We start from the raw sequence: 26308 nt of genomic DNA, 5'->3' as shown, positions 1-26308 counted from the left end.
TAGAGAGTAAAACATGATTTTAACTACTTGTGAAATAAATACCCTGAATTTGCAGAAATCCTTTTGCTATTGTGTAATAGCAGTGAATAAGTTTATTTTCTCCCAGAATATGGTATCTGGATCAAAATAAGCTGATGTAGGTAAAAAAAAAAGCTTGAAATTATAGACACCTTGTAAATCCATATTGCTTCTGAGCACCAGTCTGACTATGTGGAGATGGGTAACTGCAGAACTTCAGGTCTGAGCCCTGCTGTTCACTACGAAGTCCTGCCATCTGCACTGCAAATATTGGAATGAAGTGTGTAAGACTCTTCTTGGATGTGCAGAGATGCAGCTGACTGTGAGGGAGAAGCACAGGGAGATGTGGCACAACTCTGCGACATGATGTGTGCCAAAGCAAACCTCACACCACTGAAAACCAAGCCACAGATTTCATGGCTGGAACAACTTCAGAGCAGCATACAGGTTTTACCCACTCGGTTCTACATATTGGAGTTTTCTAAGATTTTGAAATGATTTGGACCATTTACACATCTTCAGTTTTTAGACAGAATATATATTACCTTCAGTCACTTCAGAAACAAATTTACTTCTACATGCTGTGAAAAAGAAGAATCAGAAGAGTAGGTTTTTGCTGTGAAGAAATTAATTCTTTTCTCTTTATCTGTCTTACTGATGGTACAGATGAATAATCAGCTAACCCTGAGTCCTGTCCCTTACTAATATTAAAATAATATCAGAGCTTCATGGAAATTCAGTGACAGAGTGATTTAAATATTCTTCGTGCCTTCACACCATGGATTATGTATCTTGACTACAACAAGATCCCAACACTAGGCTTCCCTAAAGTGAGATAGCTACCCTACAGTCATTGCAGCACCTTTAGAAAAATACAGCTTTCTTTCCAATAACTGCTCTGTAGTGTGCTGTGAGTGCACACATTTAACCACAATGAAGGTAAGAGTGGTCACCTGAAACTCCTGTGTCCTTTTTGAGGACCTTTTGACCTTATAAAACAAGAATTTCAGCAAAGATCCCAGCCTTTCCAGTCTTTTTCATTAGCCATCCCACCAAGATTGACACTTGCCTGTCCTCATTCTCAGCTAAATGATCTAGATAGAAGGACACAACAGATCTTTCAGAGTGAGTTTCAAAAACATCAGTGGTTTAAAATTTTCTTGAGTCCTGTAAGCTTTTGACTCTTATTTTCTTTATGATCATCCACTGAAATTCATTATTTCTGGGCTTTCTCAAATTGGACCTGCTAAAGCTTGCTTTTGAGCGTGTCTAAGGCAAGAAAGCTTTCTTAAACTTATATTTGTTGTGAATCCACATAATTCCTAAACTCTTCTGCTTCTGTATGTGAGGAGCACAACTGCCAAATTTCTTTCCCAAACTGTCTCCCAGGCATAAGCAGTAAAGAAAGATGTAAAAGGCAGGTACTGCATATTTCCATACTCAGTAGTGGTAGTACATTTTCCTTGCAGTTGATGGGAATATATGGCAGGTCAGTCAATTTAGATCATGATTGGAGACATAGCAGAGACCACAGCTGAAGAGTCATCGAATATGATATAATAATCATTGTATCTCATTTACCAAAGAGCAAATGTCTTACATTTTCTACGTGTGCTATAGCTGACACTGCCCTGAGCTGCCATAGGAGCATTAGGAAGTCTTGATGTTAATCAGGTAATTACTAAATCAGATGCACTGTCATAGCAAGGACCTGAGGAGAGGAGTATTAGTGAGAGAAAGGGAGGGAAAAGGTAGATATTATCTTTGAAAACAAAAGAAAGAGGGAATGAGGAAGCTGGAGCTGTTTCTCATCAGAGCTTTGGATTGAGGTGGGATGTTCCTCTGACCATAGCTGCAGGTAGAGCCCCTCCACAGAAATGCCTATGGCAGGGGGTTTGGAACAAGAGGTTCTGTAAGGTCCTCTCCAACCCAAACTGTTCTATAATTTTATGATTGTATGAGAAGATTCATCTCTAAGCAATTCTCCTGCCTTGGACATCAGCACATACGGACCTTTGATACATCAATGAATAAGAAACATAGATATCCTGGCTATGGGTAGCTTCTCCAAAGAGGAAATCTTTACAAGGATTCATTTCCAATGAAGAGTTGGAAAAAAAAAAAAAAAACAAACAAATTATTCCTTAATGGAATATGTATTCTTCCATGTGGAAAGGTGGCATGGGCATTCAGAGGCTGTCCAGGTCAGAGTACAGGAATCATAAAGGGTGGTGGTTTCTGCTTTGTCATATCCATATGTAGCCCCCAACCTGTACTCATGAAAATTCCAGGCATATTCAGAGAAAAAGACAGTACATGGAGTTTGTTTTCAAAGGTACTTACAGAATGGTATAAAATGATTACAAGTTGTGCATCTTAATGAAAGTTTTTTGGTTTTTGTTTTCAATTTGTGGAAGGGTAGATTAAATGAAGGTGCATTGGTTTTGGCAATTTGATTGCAGCAGTGTCTTTGGCCAGAAGAAAAATGAGGTAAAAATTTTTTGTTTTGTTTTGGTTTTTATCTCCTATAACTCTTGTAATGTCTTCTATGGCAAAAATATATAACACAGGTATATACTGAATAGTTCTATTAAATTTCATCAATCAGTAACAGGGACTTAATGTCTTTTATAACTGATTTTTTTTCTTCTACTACTATAATCAAGCTATTGGAATTTTAATTATAGTTTCACTAGCATGACTATAGTTTAGATCTGTCAGTTTTTCCATTTAATAAATCCATATCTATACACATGCTCCATTTTTTACCAGGCTCTACAATTCAGCCAATAAAATTACTTCAGATAGAAATTTCAACTGAGATTTTTTTTCCCTGTCTTTTGCAATTCTTGAAATTTCATCATTTTGATCTTGCTTCCATATATTCTGGCCATTTTTAACATGAAGAACACAGCCTTTAAAATTAAATTAAAGCCTCCACATTTTCAGTCTGTTCAAATGACTGTGTCATTCCAACATAGTTTTAAGCTAATTAATATCAAGTAATTTTTGTCGAGAAAGAATTTTATCATTCTAATTAAAAACTTGGTATCAAAAAGTAAATGCACTTCAAGCAATCAACACATTACTTCATTTTGAAAAGTTCATCGTGATTATTAGTGAATCAGATGCGTGCTTGTGGGCAGCAGTGACCTTAACAGAACAGAGGTGTCAATGCAGTAGCATAAAGGATGATGAAATTCCTTATATTGAAGAACTTCCAAAGAATCTTTGCAGTCATTGCATCAGCAAAAACAAACCAAAAAAACAAAACAAACAAAACCAAAAACAAACAAACAAAACAAAAACAAAAACCAACCAACCAACCAACAAACACAAAAAAACAAAAAAAAATCCCACAAAACCACACAAACCAAAAAGAACCCAACCCAACCCAAAAACATAAGACCATGTTTGAAATTGGTGTAGTTTACTAGTAGTGTCAGTCATCAGAGTCAGTGAATGTAAAAGTCTTCTCACACCTCATCCTGACACTATATCAAAGCCTGGGCAAAGTCAGTTGCTGAATTAGAATTAAAGACAATGGAGTCTGCAACTTGAAAAGGGGGTTCCTGCTTAAATTTAAGGTAAAAATAAATCTGATAATAAGAATGTCAATTTTTATTTGGAAGCTGGGAAAGCTCTGGGGAAAATGTTATATTCAGCACTTCTCTGACATATATTATGAAAGGTGACAACCTCAACAGCTGTAGGTGGAATGTAATTAGGCTTTATTATCCCCATTTTACAGATGGCAGTCTGAGATACATAGCAATCAAAAGCTACACAATGCAAAGAGATTATAACACAGAAAGAACCTTTTTTTTTTCTGGGATAAAAGAACTTTCAATGATTTTCATAAGCATTATTTGTTTTTCACTGTGAAGAAAAAAAAATACCAAAGATCTTTCAGTTTTACTGGCCCTAAATCCTCCAGCAGTTTATACTCCCATTCAGGCAAATAATCTTGTTGCAACCAAACTAGAGTGTTAAAGGCACTTTAGAGAGGTCTTAGGTGTTATACCATAAATGAGGTGATCAACAGGGGTTCCCTCTGGGGTCTGGGTATCCCACGGAGCTGAATTCCTAAGGAGTGAGTAATCACAAGTTCTTTTCTGTCTGATGGATCTAGGTGTGAAAAAAGGCTGTCTGGTGGATCTAGGTGTGAAAAAAGGCGATGAAGTGCTTTCTGATTCAGCCAATATGGGCAGATGTGTTCTGCAATCTTAATGAGGTGATTAAGGTCCCTGGAAAGGAAGAGTGGGTGTGTCGGGCTGCATTTTTAAAGAAAGAGGGTGCTTCAAGGGAGCACCTTGAAGTTGTACTAGACAGATACATGTAGCAGGACTTTGGTTTGAACAGAGTCTACTTGTTTAAAAAAAAAAAACAAACACCAAAATTTAAACCCATTTTCAATTATGGAAGATGCAGCTGTGACTATTAACACTTAATTGTGGCATTTTGAAAGAGGAAGAAAGAATTTTTAAAACTTTAGGAAATACTCTTTCTTAGAATTTCACTACTTAATTATTGTGTGCATCTGCCCATAGTTTTCCTGCTTGCCCCAAACAGATGGTTTTTAGGTACTCTGTTCTGCTTAACTTCCACAGAAATTCTTGTATTAACAGTGCTCAGTCCTAATCTGTAAAGGAATAAATACTTTGTTATCATTGGATTAAACTTGAGAAAGTTTTGAGAAACAGAACAGTGTTTAATGTCAGTTGTCTTGTAAAAAGGGTTGCCTAAAAATGCCTAGTCCCCTTGCAGTCACGTTCAAGTCAGTTTAGGTCAGCTAAAAAATATAAATAAAAGAAAAAGGTTTATTTACCAAATTCAATTAAAACCACTTGTTCAAAATTTTTTTCTAAAGATACAGGTACCACTAATGAAAAAAAATCTCTACTGTGCTTTTTTAAGATCATATCTAAAAATTTTCTTTCCTTCTAGATTTACTTGAACTTCCACTAAATGTTTGATCTAAATTATATTAATTCTGTTTTCTGACAATTTGATGAGTAAACCGACATGTCTGAAGAGGCAAACTTGTTCAATCTCCTCCTCAGATGTTTAGGACTCCACTTACCATTTGGAGGTACTCAAGCAGGAGGTCTAATCCACTGATTCCAAGGTTTTTTTCTCTTTTGTTCCCAAAGTTCAGCGTTCCCCTTCTTTTTCCTAATTCCTCTTCATATCTTTCCAGTGCCAAGTTAGCCCTTATCTAAATTATCTAATAGAATCTCTGGGGCTGACATGGCCCTTAGACAGTTTTCCTTCAGGCTCAAAATCTCACTGAATTATATCATTCTGAATGTCAAATCTGAGCAGGTTTTGGCTATTTTAGGTCCTCTCATAAAAATTTCAAGTGATGGCAAATATATGTCCTCGCTCATTCACACTGATTGTCCATTATCTGACATTTGTTTTCTGAAAGACCATTACCCTGTATGTTAAAGTAAGGAAAAAAATACTTCTATATATCTCCTCTCCCCTATCCAATTTATGACTGCTATAATTTGTTCTTCCATCCCAGAATAAAACAGCTTTGCTTATTTCAATGTTTATCTTGATTTCTTATAGTCATTGGTATGCAAATTATGTTATACCATACTAGTTGAATTTAAATTTAAGTACTGGTATCAAATTCCCCTGTAGAAAGACATGTAAAAACACATTTCTTCTTAGATATGTTTATAAAAACTATTAGTTATCTTTTTCTGTGTATAAGCATTATTGTAATGTCATCACTGACAGCATAAATCAGAACCATGGCCGTAGAAGTCTGGTGCTATCTTGGACACAAGATGGGAATTCTCTAAGAATTAAATGATTTATAGAAATATAGATAAGTAAAGTTTTGGAGAGTAGTTTCCAGCAGCTTTTGTGATTCATAATGGAAATTTATCTAATTTTAATTGTAATTTTGAATTTCATATCTTTATCTTTTGGGATTTTTTTATTGGTTTAATTTTTGTAAGTTTGGGGTTTTTTTGTTTTTTTTTTTTTAAATGGATTAGTTTTAAATATATTTCAGTATTTGGACATAACATATAATTTAATTAATATTTGCTAAACATTAATTAATTAAGTTGGGGGGAAAAAAATTACCTCACTTTTCATTAATTATAAAAAAATCACTCACATTCTAGTCTCTTACTCAAATTCAGGTAGATCATCCTTAAAGTTTGTCGGTTATGTTATTAGTCTTATCTTACAAGGGAAGTAATAACCCCTAAGGTGTCATCTTTTTGCATCCCTTTTCTACTAGTGATTATAAACTGATTTTCATTCTTTTATATATCTCTTCAGCTTCTGTTTTTCATTCCATCTTCACAGTTCCCAGTTGACTTATTTCAGGACCTTAAATAGGTCACAGATTAAACTATGCAACTTCAAAAATTACACTGTTTACTCAGTGAATGGGTCTAGAGCAATGTGACTAATCAAACACTTGATTAAACTTGATTCAAAGTAACTGTGTTCAGCAGTCCCTGGACACAAAATGTTATGTCTGTCTCATATGTTCTTTGCTTTAAGGATTGTCTTTAGTTCTAGTTGAAATTCTGCTGGTTTTATGCATTTAAGGTACCTGCAACAGCTATTCTTCAAAAACAAACATAAAGAATATTAGTAATGTTACATTCTTGTAAACAACTGTTGAGATTCCAATAAGAATTGTGGTTTTACATAAGATTTTGAGAAATAGATTAGATATTATTCCATTACTAGATTATGTCAACAGTGTCCAGACAAAAATGTTCTATCAAAATGTCTTGCTTTCATCGGTTTGATAGCTCAGTAGAATAAAAAATATTAGTCAATAGAATCCAATACTTTCTTCAAGTACTTTTTTCTTCTTCTGAGACGTGTGTAAATTGAAACTGTTAGGATATACGAGTACTAGAGTATAAAAAAGTTGCTCAAGTATATAAATCTAATGTTGAAAGAATCTGGCTTTTGGTTTTTTTGATTGGGGTCATGAAGAACCTTTGGAAGTTTCTTCAAATAAATGCTACAATGTCAATGATCATGTCCGTAGTCATTTGTGGTGAAGTGCCTAACTGTATAAATGACATGTCAGGTACAGGAATCAGTGAAAAAAGAGGGAAAGAGAAACCTATCCAGTATTTTTCCCTCTTTTGTAATATGTTTTAGGTCAACAACATACAGGTGATTGGCCTCAGATTTTGTTTGGAAAGCAAGGTTTTCATTGAGGATTGTCTACAGTATTCAGTCAAAAAGTCCTTGAGACATTTCTTCTAGTACTGTGTTACAATACTTTGCCTTGAATGGCTTCTCCACTATTTTAATGACTCCTCTCCCACAATGAATTTTGTTTTCTCTGAAAGTAATTTATATAGTTCTGTCCATTTGCAGCCACATATTATGAAAATGTATTTTCAAATGTATTTATTGAGTGTGAACCAAGATCTACAGACACTACTCTTCAACAGTCACGTTCATACTGTTCTAGGTCTATGACTGGAAAACAAATTGCAGCTATTCTTTACCATCCAAATAGCGATATGTCAAAAGAGATGTGTTTTACTACAACATACATATTTAGATTAAATTTTGTAGAATTTTAAAAACAAAAATCAACTTGTGATACAATATTTAGTACAGATTTTTTAAACTTCAAGTTAATGAAGAATTATAAATAAAGAGGTGCTTGTATTTTAATTTGAACTGGGGCGATATTTCAAATTACATTATAATATTTCTGATATGCATAGGAAATTAATATGAGGTAAATGGGCACACAAGTAAACAGATTCTGAATTATAGTCAGGTCTTTGAGGGATTATTATATTGTCTTAATAATCAGGGTATTTCTTTCAGATTCAAGAACAATAAATCACAATCCATATATTAAAAGAAACAGACCGACAACCCAGCTGAACATGCAACAATTCCTTGATTTATTTATATAGGAGGAATAAAAATGAATGAAGCTACGTTTTGAAATAAGACAATAGAAAGGTGTTTAGTCTGATATTTTGCCTCTGGACTGCTGGTCCTTCATTCTAACATTCACTGGGTTGGTTCGTTTTGTGACTTCAGCAACTTTCTTTACTTCTTTTGACCTTCCTCAATTTAGCTCTAGTGCTGAGTAACACGACTGCAATGGAAAAACAAGTGTTTTGTCCCCATTAGAACTCATGGATATTTAAAATAACAAAATGGGAGTTTTAATGATTATGTGTTGCTTAAATACGAAAGAGTTATGCGAACAAGTCACTGTATTGATATATAAGCATTAATGACCATGTGCTCAAATTAATTGCAGATAAGCTTGATGTGAGTAGAGGCCTAAAGGTATTTTTAGCCCTTCCATAGTTAAAATGACCAAACATGGAAATATTTTCATGATAGTTCTGGGAATCCAGTGTAAGAATTTCCAAATTATTATATTTTACATTAATAGGAAGATTAATAGTGAATATTGAGAGAAGTTTGTCCTTGTACTGGAGCAGCTAAATAGGCAATTAGAGATGTTAAAAAAATTACACAAGACTAACCCTGGAGGAACAGAATCCCAGATCTCAGAAGGAAAGAACAGAAAATTTAAGGTATTCTTAAGAATGATTTTTAGTTACCTCTTTAGATACCAGATTAGGTCTGTCATCACGCTTCCTGCATTAACTAATATTTACTGAGAACATCAATGATTGAACCAACATGTAGTTTAAAATTCTGAAATGCCACTCATATGCTGTCAATATGATTTAATAAAATAATGTTGCTGAGAAATAATTAATTTGCTTTTTCTTATAATTGAAAAATATCATGAATATATGAATTTTTCATGGTTTCTTTTTTATTTTGTTGATTATTTTTGGACTGTTGAGAAATTTTTCATCCCTAGAACAAAATGTCTTTATAATTATACCTGAAAAAGTGACTTCAGCCAAGAATGACAAATTATATAGTATGACTTAATACGTTTGCCCACTTTTTGGCTCTGAGGCTGGGATTCATATATGGATGTTGATGTTTAAGATGACATTTATCACCTTGACTGAAACTGAAAATTGTTCTTTTTATTAATATAAGACCAGTTAAGCATCTATTTACCCTGTCTCAACCCACCTAATCTTTTTGTAGGGGATATTTCATTTTCTGCTGAGTGGAACACTAGGGTTTTTTTCAGTGAGATCTTGGTTAAGATTTCCATGTCAGGAAGCAGCAAAGGTTGGCTGCCCCACGCGAGAAGGGAAGCCGGGTGCCAAGCAAGACATCAATCAGCAACCTCTCAGGCTCAAAGTACCCCTGCGAGGGAAGAAGAGCAGGTTCATGATGACAACCACATGCAACTTAGAATCAAAACTCTCAGGTAACTCCAGTAGAATGACACCAGGCCAAAGACAATCAGAGAAGGCAGCCTGTGGATCTGGGTCCAAGTACGCTGTGTTTCAAGTAGCATATTTTTAACTCGCTTTGAACAATGATAGTTTTTTTTATTTTCCTTTTGGAAGCTTCATACAGAGGGTGTTAACCAGCCAACTCCTGAAGGAAAATGTTTACTTAGTAATGAGTCATAGAAAGTGCATACATAAACACATAAATATTTTCTGTAAAACAGTCAGTGGCTTACTTTCATGTTTAATTTCTCCTCTTCATTATTAGAAAAATATTCTTTTTGTTTTCAGGACTCCTCCATCTTGTTCCAATTATTTTAGAAACTCTAAATGCAAGACAGGTCAAGAGGATGCTCTCAAAGAAGATACTTCTAATGACTGTTTCATTGTTTGTGAACTTGGACATAGTAATTTTTAGAGAACTATATCTGATGTTCTGGTGACTCAAATTGTCAAGAATTTTCAAAGCATCTGAATAAATGTGGTTTTTAGCTTCCTGTATTATTTTAAAACATCTATGGATCCAAGTTCATACATGTATGAACACCCCAAAGTACCCAGTCAACAATATTCATAAGATATTGTATCTAGAGCTACCTATTTATTATGTATTCTCATCTATATTAAGACAGATCCACTTTAAAGTAAGCACTGAGTACTCACCTAACACCCACTTAGCAGAAGTGGGTTCTTGCAGTGAGCATATTGTGTACTGTATACAATTTTAGTGTACAAAATTTGTGGTGGTGCTGTAGAAATTCAGTTAGTCATTTTCTCAGTGTGAGTGTAGTGGATGTGTAATGCATGTATCAAGTGCATAATGACTGCTAACAAATGAAGATAATAATCACTTTGGCTAGTCCTTAAAATTAAATGGAGTAGTTATTATGTACATTTATTTATCCTCCAAAATGTAGGCCATTATTGTAAACAGTAATGAGCACCTCTTTAGCATTCTGTTATCAATGTAAGGTATAAACAAGAGTTTATAACCAGAGGTTGAAATGTGGTTTAGTCTGCCTACATTTGAGAATTTGTACCCAGATACTGCTTGGAGTATAGGGTACATTATTAACATAGTGTATTCCTGCTACAGAACTTAGAAGCACATTTATCAGTTTAAAACAGACACTTTTGTAGAGAACTGAAGGCACAGACATTTCTGTTAGTTAGCTTGTTAGAATTACAATAAAACTAGTCTGTTGGTATTTAATGAGAAAGTATTTACTTAAAATTCCAATGCTAGAAGTACAAACTAGTGAATCTTCACAAATCTTATGACAGAGGTAGTTAAGCATGACTTCTATCTTTTATGCCTAAAGCAATGATGTTGATGAAATACAGTGACTTGACATGGGCCACCCCAAAAGAATCGGTATTGGAGCTGATGAGATTACAGATAAGGTCCCTTGGCTTTGTTCATGCTTCAGTAACACTTCTGTGCTTCCCTTGTTGTTGGTCTTGATTTCTTTTTTCACCCATTTATAAATGAGAGCATGACTTTCTGTATAGCAGCTGATTGGCATGCAGTGTTCTATATCCAAATATCATCCTGGATTAAGAGAGAACTGTAATATCCCTGAATGACAGTACTATCACAGAGATAGTACATTTTCCTTTTGTTGTAGTCTAGGACTGAGTTCTACAAACACAGTCTATCTCTCTGTCACAGGAAAAAATAAATCTCTAAAGGTTTGTTATTCTTTAGTAACTGATGAATGTTGCATGTGATCGTGGCCAAAGGGGAAGAGCTTTCACAATTCTTTATTAAACTCTGGGAATGCTAAATTTACAAAAGTACTCAGAAGAAAGATATAGTTTCCCTTGGTAAAAGCTTATTTGGTTTGGAAGGGACTTCTTTCAGCACCCAGTAAAGAAACATGTTCTGGAAAAAAAATTCTTTTTTTGTATTGATTTATTTCATGAAATCTGAGAGCAGAGAGGGCCTCATAAATGACTTAATGCTGTTGATGGAAATAAATAAGTTACAACTGGTATTACAAATACTGGAGGAACTCACAAAAATGGAATAACATTGAAGAATCATAAATACACCATTGAACCAAGGATGAATATTCCTGGAATTGCGTTGAGTGGGGATTGCTTCATTGTAAAGCAAAATGGTTCCTCTTGGAACATTGCCCAGACTTACCTAACAATATTAACTCTGAGCAGATATTGCTGCATAAATGTCAGGGCAAAATGAGTGACGGTAGACCAGACAGATTCTGAGATATGTAAAGAAGTGTTTCTACACCACCAAATCTGACTTAAGGTAGAAAATTAGATACTAGGATACCAAAAGGCAATATCAGAAAATTTTTTTTCATAAATGTTTGATCAGAAGCATTATCTTGTTATTAATATCATAAAAGAGAACAAAATTGTTTTGCCAAGAAATGGACATTTCAATGGATGTTCTGAAACCAGTAAATGCAATTTAAAATATTACGAATGTTTTGGAATATGAAAGTCTTCTTTTAACATAACTTATGATAAATTACTGAAAGACAGCAAAAAAAAAAGGTACAGTAAATCTGGTTTAGAGTTGTGATTTCTTTGTGTTAAGATGGAATGTATAATTAAATTGTAAGGTACTGAGGATAGAACTCACCACAAAAATCTTTATTCTAGTACATGTACTGTAATAATGGAAATCTTTCACATCAATTATTTCACATTAATTCCTTTCACAGGGTTTTCCTCAGATGAATTTAATGTAGTTTTAGTTATCATAAGAAAAACAGTATTCTAGGTGTACTTTATCTATTTTCCACTCTTCATCAGAACTGATATAGATATACAAAATAAGTTCCTCTTGCTTCAGATACTGTTGTTGATGCAAAACTACACTTGTTGACTCAGATGCGGGAATACAAATCTAACCTTTTCAACACGTTTTGGTTTGATAGGGATTTTAACATGAATTGTACTTCTCACTTGTTGTCGTGGTTTAACCCCAGTCAGCCACCAAATACCACACAACCACTTACTCACTCCCCCAGCAGCAGGATCAGGGAGAGTATTGAAAGAGTAAAAGCTAGAAAACTTTTGGGTTGAGATAAAGCAAGTTTAATAGGGAAAGCAAAAGCTGCACACAAGCAAAATGAAACAAGGAATTAATTGACTGCTTCCCATGGGCAGGCAGGAGCTCAACCATCTCCAGGTTGCAGGGCCCCATCACTCGTAATGGTTACTTGGGAAGACGAACGCCATCACTCCAAAGGTCTCCACCTTCCTCCTTCTTTCCCCCAGTTTATATACTGAGCATGATACCATATGGTATGGAATATCCCTCTGGATATTTGGATCACTTGTCCGAGCTGTGTCTCCTCCCAGCCCCCCATGCAGTTCCAACCTCCTCATCAGCATGACAGTACAAGAAGCAGAGAAGGCTTTGGCTCTGTGTAAGTCCTGCTCAGCAATAACAAAAACATCTTTATATTATCAACACTATGAATTGTGTGTGTTATCCACACAAACCCAAAACACAGCCCCACAGTAGCCACGTGAGGAAAATTATCTCTACCCCAGCCAAAACTAACACCCTTGTCATATAGAAAAAACATCGTTCCATAAAAAGACTGAATAGCAACAGTAAATAGACAAAAAATTTGTTAAATTCATCTTAACTATATTTGGTTTTTTTCATAATTACCCTTGAAGGCCTGAACACAAGCAAACAAACAAATAATACCAAATGTTTCTATTTTTCTGTAAATAACCTGTATACCTAATTTTTAACCTTTTTAGATATGTGATATATATACTACATTACTATGAAACACAGAAACTTCCTTCAACCTTTATAAACTTTAGTAAATCAGCAGATCTATATTTTTATATCACATTCCACACTTATTGCAAATATGGTAAATTATTCACTTAAATTGATTTATTGAATATAATATTCTGAAGTTTAGAAAGTACTAAGATGATTATTCTTAGGATTGATTTATTAAACATGTCATAAATGTCCATGATACATGGATTGAATCTTTAGCACCTTAATCTAAAGTAGAAAGGACGCATTGAAAGGAGAGAACATACTGTATAACTATTCATGTGTGTGAAGAAAAATTATTTGTGAAAGTATTTCTTTATGACAAAGGAGAGTGTTCCAAGAGCAAAAGCAAAAGTTTAATCAGAGTGTAAAGGCCAAATCTGAGAGCTGAAAACCAGCAAAAAAACTTCTGAGAATTAGAGAATTAGAAAAAGTAAAAGATGTGGGGAAAGCATGATATGTAGGGAAATAAATGCAAACTGAGTGGAGGGATAGTTTTATTTATGTCCTTGATGATCAACAACCTTGAAATATGCAAGGTAAGAAACAAATTTAATGGATGATGTGGAAGTGACATAGAGCAAGTTCACATATAGCAGTAAGGAATGTTAAAACCCTTCAGAAAGAACAAAACAAGGTATTCATGTGGAAACTGAAAGCGGTGGTGTATTCTCTTCTTTTGAGTCTCAAACAAAAGACATGCTTTGGAGCAATCCCTCACGGATGCTTTAGCTGAACTACAAGCTACGGTACTTCTGGCCAATTTATTTGGTAATCAAAAGTTGTAAGTACAAACCACAAATAAGTACATCCACTGAACTACCAAACATTTTTGTACTAGCTACTGCTTGCACACTGTATTTTGCCTTACACCCACAGGACGTTGGCCGAAATTAGAGCTTTCATCAAAACCTCAGCATTCCAGTCATGTTGAAGAATTTTCAAGTCTATTACCATTCCTGAAACATTTCCCAAAACCCCACATTCCAACCATACTTACATTTTAAGTAGTCCTGTCTAAAACTACTTATAGTGCATTCATTCTCCAGTATATAGAAAGGTGTGTTGTTGATCTCTGGGAATAGCACTTTGGATGCAAGCACAGAAAATGAGACTAGTAGTTCTGCCTGCCACCAGCCACACCAATGTCTAGGAGCACAAACTAACAAAAGGAACTTTTTTCATCTGTCAAACAGTGCACCCCAGTGCATAATAGTATGATACAGTGAGAAATTACACCACTTTAATCATATCTCTACAGCTTAGGAAAATAAAATAGAAGAAGCAACTAAAGTAAGTGGCTTGTCACTATAGTACAGGTCCACTGACCTCAAAGCTGAGGAAGAGCTAGATGTGCTTTCCAGTGAGGCATTTGGGTAAGTGGTAAGTAATAGGAGTGGGTGACTCTGCTGTAAGGCACAGAGGAACCCATCTGTTAACCTGACCTGTTGTCTAAAGAAGTTTGCTGCTTATGGGTGCCTGGATCCAGGATGTTGCCGAGACTGCTGAGGTTTGTCCAACCCTCTACCTATTATTCCCAGATGTTTTTCCCTGTGGGCAACAGTGGGACAATCTGGAAAGGATCCATAGTGACTGCAGAGCTCTAGGGGCCCATGTGGTGTTCCCAATCCTGTCTGCTGGTGAGGCTAAAGGGTGAAAGCTGATACTGTATGCCAGCAATTGGTTGCAGAGCTGATGTCAGGAACAGGTTTAGCTTGTATGAATCCAGAACCTATTCAAGAATCAGCATCTGCTTAGGATAGAAAGGATGCACTTCACTAGGCAGGACAAAAGTATCTTTGTCCAGTAGGACAATCATTTTATGGCACATGAAGCACAAGAAAGTCATCAGGAGGAGTCACTATGGCTTCATTAGAGGGAAGGTATGACTGACCAACCTGAGAAACTTCACCAATGAAATGCCTTGGCAAATATCAGGAGAGCAGTGGATATTGTTTACCTCAACTTCAGTAAGGATTTTGACACTGTCTCCTAGAAGATCCTCACAGACAGCTTGTTGATGAATGGACTGAGAGGACAGCGAGATGTATTTGAAAGGAATGTCAGGTCCAGAGGGTGGTGTTCAGTGGTACTAAGTTTAATTGGAGGCCAGCAATCAGCAGTATAGACCAGAAGTCAATATTGAGTCCAATTCAGTTCATCATCTTCCTAAATTATCTGGATGATGGGCCAGAGTTTACCTGCAGAAAGTTTGCTGCAGACACTAAACGGGAAGGAGTGACTGATATGTCAGAGGGTTGTGCTGCCATCCAGAGGGACCTCAACAGACTGGAGAAATGGGCTGGGCTATTTGGAAGCTCATGTTCCAAACGGGGAAGTGCAGAGTCCCATACCTGGTGAAAAAAGAACCCATGCACCAGTATGTGCTGGAGGCCAAACAGTACATGCTGGAAACCAGCTTTGCACACCTTTTCACTCTCTCTACTGTCATTTTTGGTATATCAGAAAAACAGTATCTAGCAAATTTTAGGTGTTGTAGCAAGTCTGGTGCATGTATTGTTTTCTAAATGTCGTGTATGTGGGTCTCTCAACTACAGTAATAGAGTCACAATAGATCTGAGATTATTTATATGCAAAATATTATAATTGTATTTGAGAAACAAGCCTGTAGGTTTAAGAAGTGACTTGCAGAACTTCTACAGAACTATACACCCTACTGTCTTTGCCCTGTCAGCGCTCAGTTTTCATGCTCCAGATAACCCAAATCTGAGCGAGAAGGTCCTTCAATGATCTTGAATGTATGTCCTGCCAGACTCTCTCTGATGTATTCTCTCTGTGCTAGTAACAGATAAGCATGAAGACAGTATACTGACAGGGAACATTCCTATATCTCTTTTTCTTTGACCCAAGTAAGAGATCTGCCACTCTTTGGACCTTGTTCCTACATTTCCTAAGTAAATCTTCATCAGTGTAGGCTGTATCCTTAGGATAGCACTTGTACATGTAGTACTTGATTACCAAGTTTGTCTGCAGAATCCTCATTCAGATCCTTCTTTATGATTCATCCCTGCATATTCAGAACTATAGCATTGATGTAATTATCCAGGCTGGGTTCTAGGATTTCTGAGGACATGTGTCAGTGTTCAAATACCCTCAGTCACTCTAGTGGTTACATTGTGAAGAACTGTGGGAAAATGTGCCAGTTATTCCAGAACTCAGTGTAGACCCACAGACAAATCTTCACTGAAATGCTTTCACTGCCTCTGTATGCAACCTCCCCCAAGTTTCCAGTTTTCAAAAGCTGAGTTTTTGATAACTGCTACTTCCAAGAAATTTTATCACAATCTTCCTCTTCAGTTAAGCTTTGCACTTAACAACTTTCGTGTAACTGCAATCTCAAAATTGTAACGCATCTACACTAGTTCAGCTTAGGAAAATGTTTTTCAAGGCTTGGCATAATTTATGGTTTCCTAGAGGCAGGAATCCTCATTTATTTTTTTAATCTGAACCAGGATTTTTGCCCCAGAATTAAGATATTTTACTGTAAAAGGGAAAAGGCAGTGCCTTCTTTCCCCCCTTTCCCTTAATCTATTGTGTCACTCATTGTGTCTGTCTAGAGTGACGACAAATTCACTTCATCATACAGCAAGAATAGCTGCCTCTCTGTGTTTTGTGCTATCAATTTCTGTTAGAGACACGGGATTGGATTTAGTTTCTCAACTAAAAGCACCTGGTGCCATTTTAAATGTCTTGTGGAATCCCACCTGACCTTCATCTACTAGTTTAGAAAGAAGCAAGTATTTTGTAGGTCTCCTGTGTCACAAACAGCAGCTACATGCACATGTCCCAGATACTCTATAGCTTTCAAAATACCACCTGATGTGTATTTAGGGAACTAGATAACACCCAATAAGTCCTACTTATGATATAATAGGAGATCTCATTCAAGGGATTCACCTTTACGGGACCCCTTCAAAACCCTTATGTCTTTGCAGGTACTGTTACAAACCATTTCTCTTTCAGTTAGAAAAAAATTAAAATTACTAGTCTTGTTTTGCTGGTATTAGTGTGTAATTTAACAGAGCTAAGAAATGTATACCTGACTCCCCAGGGAGGACTTTTTTTTAAAGTTATTTCCATACCGTTTACTTCTAATTCATTGAATTGACTGTGACACTGGCTAGTGGGTGCATGTCTAAATCTGTACTTCTTTACAAAAAGCTTGAACCTAAAATTCCTAAGCTTCTCAGTTCCTTTCAGATATTATTCTCTTCAGTGTAGCACTCCTAGGAGAAAAAAAAACAACAACAACAATAAAACCCACCCACAAAACAAACAACAAACAAACAAACAAACAAAAAAACCAAAAGAAACAAAAATAAAACAAAATAACCTCCCATATTTAGTATGTACATATCATGTATACTTCTAATACCCTTGAGTAAAGCTCTTTTAGGAAGGGGAAAATGAAGCTGCCAAGTAGGCATATTTTCCTTCCAGTAAACAAAACCAAAGCTATACTATTCTGCTGTAGGCTGACATCTTTGACTTGTTGCTCATTGATTGCATGTACACAAAATCATTTCAGTACTGCTCAAAATATCTCTACCATTCACTTATCTTTTTAATTGCTCAAGTGAACTTCATGTTGCTGCTTTTATATACATTACCCACTTAAGCCAATATCCTCATTTGAGCTGGTTTTGAAGGTAGAGAATATGTTCTCTCAGTCACCCATCTGGCACTCTTAATGTTTGTCTGAAGAAGGAAAATTTTTTCTTGAAAATCATATAAGTATACACAATAATTTGTTAAAGAGTTTTCTTGTTCACTTGATATTTTTCAAGTGTCTTCAGTGTTTGTTCAAAGTCACTTTGTCTCCCCTAAATTTTTTTGTAATTTGTCATTTGAAACTAATTGCTTGATTTTCAGTAGACTAATGAAATCTTTTTTTTCTATGTACTTCTTTCTATGAACTTGTGTCCTTTGCTTTTCTGCCTGTTCCCTTTCCATCCACAACCATGACACTCATCAGGAGACAACACGTACCAAGGCTAATCTGGGCTACAGGTCTGTAGACTGACAAACACTGCAAATGAACTGAACCCAACACCTGTTGGTCGTCATCCTGTTTCATGGCTGAAAAGATTTGCGCTAACTGTGAGTCACATATGCCTTTCAGTCTAAAATATCTAGCAGTATATTTTTTAATTAGACTAACAGAAATTCTAGGTTGAGCAAGACCTTTATTAGTCATATCTTTCACTTGTAGATCTTCTTTCAAGGCCTAAGAAATTTCAAGAGTGTCAACTTTCTCCAAGCACCAACAGATATGGATGCAAAGACATTCACAGTATTTCTGGACCACTTCCTCCAACTTCACATCATCGAAATATTGCATCTAAATATTTCATCACCCTCTGACTTGGGTGATGAAAAATCCCATTCCCTTACTTTCATGATAAATCACAATTGTTTAAACCAGTTATATCTATGTTTAAAGACTGCAAAATTTACTATTTGGCTTTTTTAAACAAGGCTCTGTCAATCAAGAAGTGGCTTAGGTGAGAACTCCTTTTCTATGTAGAACATATCTTCTATATATAATAAAAAAAAAGAAATAGTAATAATTTCTCAAATTAGTTTAAATCTTTCCAATATGGACACCAGTTTCTTAACTATAGCAAGAACAGTTCTTATCAGAGCTCTTTGTCTGCTGCAAGTGTCTAGTGCCTCAAGAACAAACTATCCATACCTCTTCCTTGATTTGGGAGCTCTCACACCAGTATCACCAGCAGGGAATACCCACCACAGCTCTCTCATATAAGCAGAATGAGGTATGTTACCTGAAACTTCAGAGTCCATCAGCATGTATTCTGTCATGTCCTTCATTCACTGTATGGCCTGGGATGTTGAAACCTCTGTATGTCCTGTGTAAACTTACAGGAGGTAAGTGTACAGACTGTCTCCATGGCAGTTTGGTCAGTAACTGAAGTTCTGACTGAAAGGGGTCACACACAATGTCCAAAAACTTTTGCCCGGTCAAACTCAGCAGAGCTATTGGCCCTGTAATGGTGGATCCTGAAAGAGAGTACTCACTTCTTTGGAACTCCATAGGACACCTGAGGGAGGGTTTTTTAACCCTCACTGTAGAATTACCTTATCTCCTTTCCATACTTGCTCATATACAAAACCTGAAATCATGTTACTGAGATGCTGGGTCCAGCCAGCCAGTGAGTTGTAACAAAAATCTAGAAATTAAGAGAAGTAGGAAGTACAAAGGGGAAATGTCTTGTAAAATATAAGCACCAGACAATCATTTTATTGTCACCTGGCAGTGGTTTGGCTCTTCTATTTGTCACCTAGGCCAAAAACTGAACCTGCAGTATCTGGAATAAACACTTTGTCTGAGTGTGAAGGTGGTTGGAGAAATTTGCAAAGCCAAGTATATTTTTTCAATGAAAATCTCTGTAAAGGAATTCTACCCAAGGTACAAGGAAATTTTTCTCAAAACTGAATATCTCAGACACTGTGGTGGGGGGATATCCATCAGTATGATGGAGAGAAGTCCCTCTATCTGCAAGGAAGAAGGAAGAGGTGAAGAAATGTGTTTTGAAGGGGAAAGACACTTTGTAAGGGGTTATTCATGGAAACCTGTGGAATGAAATGAAGACAAATGTGGGAAAAGTGACATGGATTTCACAGTGACATGGACTTCACAGTGTGTATGTGGATGGTGTCAGACAGAGCTGTCCCTTCACAGGCATCACAGTAACACTGCCAACAACTTTATTTTGGGACTACTCAGGGGTCCTTTCTTGCACAGCTTGTGAATGGCACAGCAGAGATTCTGCTGGTTATGTACATCTACGTTGATAAGAAAACAGACATCTAGGTTTTATGTTATGTGATAGAAGTCTGATTATTGTACACACAGAGGCATATGGGAAGCTGGGGTAACCCCAGTGATGCGGGTTTATAGTCCTCAGCAGTCTCACCTTGGCCAGGCTGCCAGATCTAGCAGTTCCTAACACTGAGAATCTGCAGCTGACTTTTATATGACCAATTATTAATTCAATTTCAGCAACCAAGGATTCACACAAACTACTTGTGGGAATAGTAAGGCTGAGTACAGCAGGGGGATAGGATAAAGCATTGTCATGAACAATGCAAATAATTAGACACTTTCTAATCTTTGATTTTGATAAAATTTTGTAGAATATTGACCTCAAACATAAACACTGTAGCTTTGAAACTGCTGTTATTCCCAAAAACATTTTAGGTAGCACTGGAAAGAACAAATGGTAGCTGCTGACAAACAAAATACTGAAGCCCAGTGGAGTGCAGTCTGTAAAACCATTTAAACAACAACAACAACAAAATTACAGTCCTGCTCCTGTTTATAATGGATCTAAAGTGGATTACCTGAGGCTAAACCATTGTTTCACAAACCTGTAAATGTCTAGCGAATCTGGCTTTCAGCAGGCACTGATTTCACTTTTCAAGGCTGCAATAAGGTAACAGAAACACTGCTCTTCATGAATCAGTTCTCCCTCTGAAACCTGACTTTATGTCTCTTTCTATATCCTGAAATTAGTTGTAGATCGTTGCTCATCTCACCTTGGTCAAAAGCAAATAGAGGTTTTGATGCATGCATGACCTGAATTGTAAAGATGTAGCAGGTCTAAGCTGAGTGTCAGCAGCAGCCAGCAATTCGGCAAAGACGCTACCAAAAGTTGAAGAATAGCAAAGTACTGCTTTTTATAATCGCAATACTAATCACAGTTGGTAGGAGTAAGGCAAAAAATGAGTGAGAAGCTGCTATTTGCCGGGTTTGTTTTCTTCTCTAGAACTCCCTTTTTCCATCTTCATATTTTCTCAACATTGGTAAGGTTTTTCAAGGACACTGTTGTACGGGGCCCATTTTAAAGGGCTACAAGTCAGAGCCAAACACATAGATGAAGAATTTTGTAAAGTAAGTCTTCGAGCTCAGCTAAGGCAGTGGGAAAGCCTCTTATAGTGTAGACATCACTGTTTTGGGGATCACACGGGAAAAATCAAGACATTTTTAAGTGTCATAATCTGTGATATTAGGTAGTGAAGTTTGCTAAAAGCTGGCAGTTTCACAAACTATGAATAAAAAATTCCACTTACCCACACTGCCACAATATCTGAACAGCCTGTTCTATATATTTCTTCAGTCCTTTGTGCTACCAGATGCCATACATATATTATTTTTGAAAAAAATGCATTCTTTTTATAGAGGTGTTTCCCATATTGTGTTAGTGTTGATTGTAATACAACATTCATCATTTATTTAGAACTTGGTTTTATGTATTTGTATACCTTTTATGCATGTTTGTTGCTGATTTGTTTTGAGGTGTGATAAAACCTGGAAATGTTTTCTTTCTTCATCATGTAAGTTTCAGTATTTTTATTTTTGTACGTATGTAGTTAACATGAGGTTCAATATATTTTCTTCTGTAATAATTGTAACAGACATTATATGTATCAGCAGAACTAAAATTGGTTCCAGTGAAAAAATCTTCTAAAGTACTAGCATGATCTGGTGAAAATATTCAAATGTACTGAAAATAGAAAGTACTTACCAACTTTTTATTTGAATGTTCCAAAATGGAATATCCTGTAGTTTAATAGATGATGTATTTTTTAATATCTTCTTTTGACTCATTTAACCATATTTGTTACTCTTATAAAAAGGTTTAATTTTATCTTTCCGGTCTTGAAGTAAATGTACATTTTCCACCATGCTACCTAAAGTGAGTCAACAGAATTTTTATAGACCTGTTTTAAGTATTATACTTTTACCTTTCTGCAGCTTTTCCTATGAAGGTATTTAATTTCCCGTATAGCACATTTTGATTATTTCATATATGCTAATTGTAAATTAAATTAATTTCTTGGCAGGAATGTCCTTTAGACTAGAAGCATAAACTTTCACTTAATATCTGTGACATTAGGATAGAACTAACACAACAAAAGCTGTATGGACAAAGCACAGGTATTTGCATAAAATCAATAATCTTTGTAACAATTTTCTAACATTCAAATTCATACAGCTATTTTAATGTAATTTTCCTAGAATACTTCAAACAGTATTAATACATTAAACAGTATCATCAATTTGAGTTTTATAACAAATAGAGTTCGATATAAAATATTAATATACTATTTATTAATTTTGGAATTAATTATTTGATACATTCCTAACCTAAAAATATTATTCAGGCAGTAGACAGAAATACTAGAAACAAATGTTACTGAGGCCTTCTGCCTGAACCAACCACTATTTTCAAAGTTAGGAGCCTTTTCTTCCTGTTTGTTACTAAGAGTGATGGATGCTCTCAACAAGAGAAATATCTCAAGTCAAATATGTCACTTCATGTCTGTAAGAGGGAATATATGGTGGCTCTCAGTGTTATAAGTGGGGACCACCCAAATAGATACATATCAGTCTGTGGATTTTTAATCCTATCTCCTGGTTATTTCTCTCTCTTTTTTTAAATTTCTCTATTTTTCTTTTTCTTTTTTTCTTTTCATTTAACAAACTTTAATAAAATCCACAGAAACAAAGCCATCTTCCTCTACAGCCCAAAGGTAGAAAAAAAATTCTGCACTCCATTGGTTTCAAAATATCATAATTCTTTCTTCATGCTCACTTAATCTTTCAAGCTATGGGGTTTCATACCTTTTCTAAACTGAAAGGGTATGAAACCCCATAGCTGATTCGTTTGTCATCTTTATAAGTCATCATAGCAAATGTGGTCAAGCTAGACCTTGAAACGTATATTCAGGATTCAACAAGGTCCTTCATCACTTTCAAAGAGTCTTCAAAGCTCTTCCTAACTTGTGCATGCCCCATTTGCAGTTTTCAGCTGTGGTAGAGCTAATTTTCTTCATAGCAGTGAGTATGGGACTAAGTGTTGATAACACAAGAATATTCTAGTTACTGCTGAGCTGTTCTTACACAGCATCAAGGTCTTTTTCGCTTCTCACTCCACCCTACTAGGGAGGAGGCTGGGGCTGCACAAGAAGCTGAGCAGGGGCAGAGCTTGGACAGCTGACCCCAACTGACCAAAGGGATGTTTCATTCCATGTGGCGTCATGCTCAGCACATGAAGCTGGGGGAGGAAGAAGGAAGGGATACACGTGGCATTTGTCTTCCTAAGTAACCACTAAACATGATGGAACCCAGCTTTCCTGGAGGTGGCTGAACACCTGCCTGTGCATTGGAAGTGGTGAATGAATTTTTAGTTTTGTTTTGCTGGAGTGGCTTTTGCTTTACCCATTAAACCGTCTTTATTTGAACCCATGAGTTTTCTCACTTTTCTGATCTACCCCACCCCACCCATGGGGAGTAAGCAAGTGTCTAGGTGGTGCTTAGTTGTGAGCCAGGATTCAACCATGACACCCTGACTTTGACATTTATTGCTATTAGACTAATGTGACTGTAAAGAAGTAAGGGGTCAGCATAAAATTTGATTTTAATTAAGCGTATTCTTAAAGCAACAGAGTTGCAACTCTTTGGAAAATGTCTATATGAGATTAATTGCCTGGTCATGTCTACCTTTATGTAAACTGATAACTTTTTCCCATAAAAGCACAGTTTTTCTGAATTTCAGGCTATGTAAATGTTTCTCTCTTAGGTTTAGGTTTTGTTGTTTGTTTGTGTTTATTTATTTGTTTTTATTTAAGCATCATGTTACAAACTCAAGCAAGACACTCATTTGTGTCCCTTATTTTTACACTCCCAGTTCAAATAGTGAAATTTTCTCTCACCTTTCAGCAACACAAACATAAAAAGGAAGCCTACAGAAGGTGCAAGGAGGGACAGATAGCATAGGAGGAATAGAGAGACACTGTCCAAGTATGAAGAGAAATGCATTTAGGAAAACTGAAGCCCACTTGGAGTTGAATATGGCAAGAGATGTCTAAAAACCTGGAAGGGCTCTTGTAAGTAGATAAATGCCAAAAAGAAGATTAGGGAAAATGTGTCCCCACTGCTGAATGGGACAGGGGTCCCAGTGGCACAGGGCATGGAAAAGGCTGAGATACTGAATTACTTCACAAGAATCTTCAGCAGTAAGACCAGCCTTCAGGATTCTCAGTCCCTGGAGACTGGGAGGAAATCCTGGATTAAGGAGGCCTCACCCTCCCACTAACAGGGCAAGGGAGGTGATTCTATTCAACACTGGTGAGGCCACACCTGGAGTGCTGGGCCCAGTTCTGGTCTCTCCAGTACAAGAGAGACATGGAAATACTTGAGAGAGTTCAATGGAGGATCCCAAAAGCGGCGAAGGGACTGTAGCAGCTCTTCTATGAGAAACGGTAGGATTATTCAACCTAGAGAAGAGAAGGCTCAGAGGGATCTCTTCAAAGTTTACAAATATCTGAAGGGAGGATGAAAAGAGAATGGAGCCAGGTTCAGTGGTGCCCAGTGACAGGATGAGAGGAAATAGTCACAAACTAAAACACAGGAGGTTCTGCCTGAGAATTAGGAAACACTTTTTGACTGTGAGGGTGACTGAGCCCTGGCACAGCTTTCCCAGGAAGACTGTGAAGGTTGTAGAATTTTGAGTATCTTTCGAGATATTCAAAAGCCATCCGGGGAACCTTCTGTTAGCTAGCCTTGCTTGAGTTGTGTGGTTGGATAAGATGACCTCCAGAGATGCCTTTCAAATTCAGACATTCTTTGACTCTGTGAGTGTGTTCATAGAAAGCTTTTTCAAGTGAAATGAAGCATTAGCTTCGATTTGAAGATCAGTACCCTCAGTCTCAATTTTTTTCCCCTGATAGTCTGTCAAATGTTTTCCTTAAGAAGACAAACTGAATGGACAGGTAAGTAAACTGCTTTTCATTCTGTACTTCAGCACTTTGCAAACTCAGTAGAACTTAACATCCATCATCTCACATATACCAAATATCGGAGTGCTCCCAGGTACTTATCTGCTTACCTTTGCTTTATTTTTCATCATCCTAGCTTCACTGCTTCCTCTGGTTCTAATTCCTTTTCAGAAATTTCCTGCTAACAATGCAAACATCTTGCTGTGGTAGATTGCCTTTCTCCAAAACAGTTTAGTGAATATTTCTATATTTCAAAATTTTAAAGAATCATGTATAAGACCTTCTATTTAGCAGAAACCAATTTCATATGATGTATTCCTTCCATGACAACTTGGTAACATCAAAATTTTCTGGGCAAGTTGCATTTTGGCTTTATTTGTCTTTGATGTGAGGGATGATTTTAATGGAAAAAAATGCACTATGACAACTGCGGAACTCAAAGGTATTATCTGTAAATAAAACCTCTAAATATGCAAATCAACATTTAAACAATTGCTCTTGTGGTTTCACTCACCATAAGTTTTTTTTTTACATATCCATAAACCTTTGAAGGGGATGAAGTTTTCCTCAATCAAAAGTTTTCAGGAAAAAGCATAAGATGGGGGGTCCAATATGCTTACCAGAAAATGGAATTGGAATCAGTCTGGGGAGGTTCTACTCTACACATTTGTGCAAATCTACTATTTTATTTTTTTCTGTACTAAGAACTGGGGGACAGTCCATAACAGTAAACTGTTGAGTTGGGTTTCATATTCTCGTATGAGATGAGCAAGAGGAGATGTGAACAAAATTCATTGTAAGTAACAGTAAAAAAGGTTGAGAAACTAAGTAGAAGCTCCAGTGCATGATAGAGAACTGCAGGGTTTTTTTAAGGAATGGGCGGAGACAATATTGTTATCAGAAGTCTGTTTTAATAAAAGATATTGACAAAAAGGGAATCTCCATCAGTGAGAAGAATGGGCAATCTCCACAAGTGAGGAAACCAATGAGAATTCAGTCTTAATGACAGATTCCACGAAAAAAATGGCACAGACTACTATGTTTAGGTGACATGCTAATCCAAAATAATATTAAATCAATAGATTCAAGGAAAAAAAGGTGTTGAATATATATGTAATGGTTCTGTAAAGCTGGCTGAAATGACAGCGACTGAAACCTCTGATAGAGTCTACCTATCTGAAACAAGATTCATGTACTCCCTTTGAGCCTTTATACCGTATGAGAAAGACACATCATTTGCCATAAGAGCCATTAACTCTTTCTTTCCCTGGTTATAATGACAAGAATATGTGTTAATTTGTGTTAGAGTTTTATGTTAAGT

The sequence above is a fragment of the Corapipo altera genome, unplaced genomic scaffold, assembly GCF_003945725.1.
Source record: "Corapipo altera isolate COAL_440 unplaced genomic scaffold, ASM394572v1 0, whole genome shotgun sequence".
NCBI lineage: Eukaryota > Metazoa > Chordata > Aves > Passeriformes > Pipridae > Corapipo > Corapipo altera.
The sequence above is the reverse complement of the archived record's forward strand: the minus strand, read 5'-3'. Positions refer to the sequence as shown.